Below are 7161 nucleotides of genomic sequence, written 5' to 3' on the forward strand. Positions count from 1 at the left end.
AATATCTGAGTCACTTTGATCAGCACAATCGATTGGAAAATCGATTGATGTAAAAGTCTGAGTCACTGTGATCAGCACAATCGATTGACGAATCGATTGAAGCTATTGTTTAAGTTACAGAAAGGATTCAGCTCATTGCCAAATCGATTATGACTGTGATTATGGAGTCGATTGAGCAATCGATTGTTTTTGATCTCGTTGTTGGAACAAAACACCTATAATCGATTACTCAATCGATTCTGATACAATCATAGCATCAGTTCTTATTCATGTATTAAAAGAATCGATTGGCAAATCGATTCATGCTTATATGATCAAGATTCAAGAAAAACAAGACATGCGAAAGTCGATTGGGCAATCGATTTACCTAGCTTTAAAACATTATAAAATCGATTGAGCAATCGATTGTCCTGGTGTTTTTCTGAATATATATAAGCTGATTCAATCACTTTTGAAAATAACTTTCACAACTTTTGAATACCTTTGAAAAACACTTTGAGAGAAAAGTTTTTACAACACACAAAATATCCATTGGCTAAATACTTTTTGTGTGAGATATTGTAGTGATTGAGTCAAAGGCTTGATATTCTTTGAAAAAGAATATTTTCTGTAAATTGTAGGTTTAGAAATCCAGTAAGGAAACTGGTAGTTATCTTTGTTGATGTGAGATCATCAAGAAGAAGCTTCACCTGGATCTTGTGTGAGTTTGGTGATTAACTCCAAGGATCAGGTGGTATCGAAACAAGAGTGAGTGAGTTAGATAGATAGGCTTTGTGGAAGCTGGACAATCTGTAAAAAGTTCTCTATTCATTCTATTGGAAAAGGCTGAAATCTTGTTGGATTTCAGGACTGGATGTAGGCTATCAAACTGATAGCTGAACCAGTATAAATGTTGGTGCACTTGTTTCTTATCCCTACTCTTTATTTTGATATTACATAAATGTATATTCTTGAATGTATGAATTAATGATTTTATGTCTTGATTAACATTTTTAATTAAGCATTGTTTCTGTTCTCATATAATTATAACATTGCAACTGTGTTAATCATTGCTCCTGAATATATTCCGCTACCAATCTTTGATAATTTGTTTAATAACTCGTATATCTTTAAACTAACAGAGGCCATTATTCCTAACAATTGGCATCAAGAGCCTGTTCTTTGTGTAGACTAACTGTCATAAAAGATAAAATGTCCTCTGCAGATTTTCTAGGAGAAGGAGCATCATTGACAAGGCCTCCAGCATTCAATGGAGCAGTATACATGTATTGGAAGGAGAGGATGTTGATCTTTCTTGAAGCATGCAGTCTTGACGTTCTTGAAGCTGTTATAGATGGTCCTTTTGTACCAACCCTAGCTGGCACAGGTGAATCAACAATTCCTAAGCCCAGATCAGACTGGTCTGCGGATGACAAGAAAAAGGTTGGATACAATGCTAAGGCTAAAAACTTTATTACCTCTGCCTTAAGCGCCGACGAATTCTTTAGGGTGTCAAACTGCAAGACTGCAAAGGAAATGTGGGACACACTTCAGGAAACACATGAAGGTACTACAGATGTCAAAAGAGCCAGAACAAATACTCTAATACATAAGTATGAATTGTTCAACATGAAAAAGGATGAGTCAATCAATGACTTGCAGACAAGGTTCACTCATCTCATCAACAATCTACATGCTCTAGGAAAAATTGTGGACAATGAGCAACAAATAGGAAAAGTAATGAGATGCTTGACAAGAGAATGGCAACCCAAGATCACTGCCATTGCTGAATCAAAGGATCTTGCAAACATGACTATTGCCACTCTATTTGGAAAGCTCAGGGAGCATAAGATGGAACTGCCCAGATTAGATGAGTCAGAACAACCTAATAGGAAAAGCAAAGGACTTTCACTGAAGGCTCAAACTCACAAAGTGAAATCTGAGCCAGATACTGATGATTCAGAAAGTGAATCTGATGAAGAGCCTGAGAAAGGTATGTTGGTCAGAAAATTCAAGAAATTTCTGAAAAAGAAAGATGGCAAGTCAAGAAAGCCCTCAAGCTCAAAGACTCGTGACAACAAAATAACATGTTTTGAATGTGGGAAGACAGGACACATTAGTAATATTGGTATTGATTTCCTTTTATTTTTATATATTTTCAATGACATGGTTATTTTATGCATATTTATTGTGATTTAGTAATTTATATCAAATTGTTGACGATATATTTATTTATTTTATTATTTTGACTATTCTATAAAGATAGTAGTATTTTTATGTGATTATTTTGTAAAATAGTATAATATTAATTGTAGTTATTATTTTGAATATAAAAGTTTTGGTTATTAGTTTCTTTTAAATGATTAATTACATAAATTAATCTATATTATAAAATAATATTTTCGAAATATTAACAATATTTTTGAAATGAAATTGTATTAAAAAAAAGTAAGTAAATTTGTTTTGGTAATTATTGATTCTATATTTTTTCAAAAAAATAAAATAAACAAAGGAGCAAAATGTGTTTTATGGAATAAGTCATATACAACAGTAAATGGAAAATAAATAATAATAATAATAATAATAATAATAATAATAATGATAATAATGATAATAATAATAATAATAATAATAATAATAATAATAATAATAATAATAATAATAATAATAATAATAACGAACAAAAAAAAAAGGAAAAAAGGGAATACCGTTTCCCATCTTCTTCAACTTCGTATACACCACCGCATCCATAACCTATTTCCTCTCCATCTTCTCTCTTTAGTCAAATTTTTATCTATTAAATAATCATAAACATCAATAATATAATAATAATAATAATAATAATAATTATAATAATAATAATTATAATAATTATAATTATAATAATTATAATTATAATAATTATAATAATTATAATAATAATAATTATTATTATTATTATTATTATTATTATAATAACGAACAAAAAAAAAAGGAAAAAAAGTGGAAGACCGTTTCCCATCTTCTTCTACTTCGTATACACCACCGCATCCATAACCTATTTCCTCTCCATCTTCTCTCTTTAGTCAAATTTTTATCTATTAAATAATAATAAAAATCAATAATATTTTAAATGTATTCAAAAATCTAAAGTATTATATAAATTAAATTTTATGAATGTGAAAATTCTACTTTAATAAAGTTTAACAATATAGAATTTACACTTAAAAATTTTAATTTATAGGTGGTGTTTAAGTAACATATAAGTTTCTTTAGGTTCATTTAATGTGAAAATTCTAATTTTTTAATGATTCAAACCTAAGACATTATGTATAACTAAACCATATCGGTATTTACTAGTTTATTTAGGCTTTCGATAAATTTTATATTGGTTAATAGTTTTTATTAATAGATTTGAATAGCTTAGTTTGATTGACTTGATAGGAATATTCAAATAGTATGACTTTTACTTACTATTTATAACAAACGGTTATTAATTATTTATACTCGTAAAATATTACTTTTAATAATTTATTTTTTTTATATTTTTTCATTCCTTCCAAAATCATTCTATAATATATATGATCTTCTGCAATCAATTATTTTAACTTTCATATATTATAGATTATTCACTTTTAAGGAAAAGATTAATTGAAGGTGCAATGTATTTATTTATCCCAAAAATTATTTTGATATGTGTGTTGATGTTATTGTATATGCACAATGTTCTTGGAATTCATGTGACTATTACTAACATATTGGAATCCCGTGTGGACTTAGTTGTTCATTGCAAATCTACTGATGATGATCTTGGGGTTCATGTTCTTAAGTTTAATCAAAGGTTTGGTTTTTCTTTTAAAGAAAGTTTTTTTGGGAGAACACAATTCTATTGTTCCTTTAACTGGAATGGTGAAATTAAATGGCTTGACGTACACATACAAGGTAGAGTGTTATGTGAAAATTGCCATTGGTTTATAGAGCAAGTAGGACCATGTAGGAGTGGTATTTGCTATGAGTGGAATAAGTAAATGATGATGTGTTACACATTTGTTTATCTTCATAAATGTTGTACTTGAGGGTATTGAGTTTAACTTCCCAAATTTTATAATAAGCTATTTTATAAATTTAATTATATTTTAAATAATTAATTTGGTGTTTATATTATTTTAGAGTATATGTTGATTAATTTTACAATTACTTTTCTTCATACATATGCTTTCTATGATGTGTAAATGTTATACATATTGGACTAAATGAGTAATATAATTAACAAATATTATATTTTTTTTTTATATATTTTTTAAAAAATAATAGTAGTTAAGTGTAATTTTACATCTACGCGTGTGTTCGTAATTAATGTGATATTTTCTTATGCGTTTCACTAATGTTAAATGTGCACTTAATTATATTTAATTATTTCTAATCAAATAAAATTTAAATTATTTATTTTATAAATAATTATAATGAGTTATTAGTAATATTGATATTGATTTCCTTTATTTTATATATTTTCAATAACATGGTTATTTTATGCATATTTATTGTGATTTAGTAATTTATATCAAATTGTTGACGATATATTTACTTATTTTATTATTTTGACTATTCTATAAATAAAGTAGTATTTTTATGTGTTTATTTTGTAAAATAGTATAATATTAATTGTAGTTATTATTTTGAATATAAGAGTTTTGGTTATTAGTTTCTTTTAAATGATTAATTACATTAATTTATTTATTTTTAAAAATAATATTTTCGAAATATTAACAATATTTTAGAAATGAAATTGTATTAAAAAAAAGTATTATGTGAACTTGTTTTCGTAATTATTGATTTTATATTTTTTCAAAAAAAAGAACATAAACAAAGGAGGAAAATGTGTTTTATGGAATAAGTCGTATACAAGAGTAAATGGAAAATAAATAATAATAATAATAATAATAATAATAATAATAATAATAATTATAATAATAATAATTATAATAATTATAATTATAATAATTATAATTATAATAATTATAATAATTATAATAATAATAATTATTATTATTATTATTATTATTATTATAATAACGAACAAAAAAAAAAGGAAAAAAAGTGGAAGACCGTTTCCCATCTTCTTCTACTTCGTATACACCACCGCATCCATAACCTATTTCCTCTCCATCTTCTCTCTTTAGTCAAATTTTTATCTATTAAATAATCATAAACATTAATTATATTTTAAATGTATTCAAAAATCTAAAGTATTATATAAATTAAATTTTATGAATGTGAAAATTCTACTTTAATAAAGTTTAACAATATAGAATTTACACTTAAAAAATTTAATTTATAGGTGGTGTTAAAGTAACATATAAGTTTATTTAGGTTTATTTAATGTGAAAATTCTAATTTTTTAATGATTCGAACCTAAGACTTGATGTATAACTAAACCATATCGGTATTTACTAGTTTATTTAGGCTTTCGATAAATTTTATATTGGTTAATAGTTATTATTAATAGATTTGAATAGCTTAGTTTGATTGACTTGATAGGAATATTCAAATAGTATGACTTTTACTTACTATTTATAACAAACGGTTATTAATTATTTATACTCATAAAATATTACTTTTAATAATTTATTTTTCTTATATATTTTCATTCTTTCCAAAATCCTTCAATAATATATATAATTTTCTCCAATCAATTATTTTAACTTTCATATATTAAAGATTATTCACTTTTAAGGAAAAGGTTAATTGAAGGTGCAATGTCTTTATTTATCCCAAAAATTATTTTGATATGTGTGTTGATGTTGCTGTTCATGCACAATGTTCTTGGAATTCATGTGATTATTACTAACATATTGGGAACCCGTGTGGACTTAGTTATTCATTGCAAATCTACTAATGATGATCTTGGAGTTCATGTTCTTCAGTTTAATCAAATGTATGGTTTTTCTTTTAAAAATAAGTTTGTTTTTGGAGAACACAATTATATTGTCTCTGTAATTGGAATTGTGAAATTAAATGGTTTGACGTATACATATAAGGTACAGAGTTATGTGAAAATTGCAAATTGGTTTATAGAGCAAACAAGACCATGTAGGAGTGGTATTTACTATCATTGGAATAAGTAAATGATGATGTGTGACACATTTGTTTATCTTTGTAAATATTGTACTTGAGGGTATTGAGTTTAACACTGTGACACCCTAAATCCTAAAATCACATATATAATAATTTAGAGTAGATCTTTTTGAGTAAAATTTGCAGCGGATAAAGAAAATATGTTTTGAAGAAAATAAAAACTTTTGTAACTAATTTAGGATATCACGTTTCTCAAAGTACACATTGAACTATTCAAGCTTTATTACTAAATTAAAACAATTTAATATCAATGAACTTCATTTAACTATAAATTCTTATTTTAATTCCAAAAACTTACTAGTACTAATGTTTTCATATAAAAAGTCATTTGTAATTACATACTAAAATATAAATTACAACTCTAAAATCCCAGTATCACCTATCAGAGCGGAGTTCTCCCAAACTTGAACTTCAAGACTCATTAACTTGAAATAACTGGGATTTCGCAAACGCAGGGCCAAGCCAGTCAAACACAAACAACGGAGGAGGTGAGTTTTGAAATCATGTTAATAGTATAATATAAGTAAGAAGAACACATAAATAATCATAATACACTATATCATAACACAAACATTCTTCAAGGAAAAATATCACATTATCACACACGATACCTATTAATCATAACAAAACAATCACAAGAAAATGCAATGCAATGCATGAACTTATATTCTACTTCACAATGTGGTACCATTCTAACTCTGAAGTACTTGGTTACGAGGTTTGATACTATGCCACCATCTTGGTGGACAGACAATTCAAATTGACCATGTCCTCATAGATCCTGTAAGACCCATAATTTTAAAATACACTTTATGTATTTTATATGTTTTAGATTTTGGCTCGGAGGCTTTTTAGCCAAAGTTAATAATATTATGGAGTGTATAGGATCAAAAAGTTATTTTGACCCCGTTTAGAATTACTCGTCGATAAATAAATTTAAATTAAGTGCGGTAAATCCTTTACGGAGAATTTAATGTGTTACGGGTAAAATGGTAATTTAACAAATATCTAGATATTTTGAGACATTTGTTAAGTTATATTTAATATATATATATATATATATATATA

Source organism: Cicer arietinum, chromosome 3 (assembly GCF_000331145.2).
Source record: "Cicer arietinum cultivar CDC Frontier isolate Library 1 chromosome 3, Cicar.CDCFrontier_v2.0, whole genome shotgun sequence".
In the NCBI taxonomy this organism is placed as follows: domain Eukaryota; kingdom Viridiplantae; phylum Streptophyta; class Magnoliopsida; order Fabales; family Fabaceae; genus Cicer; species Cicer arietinum.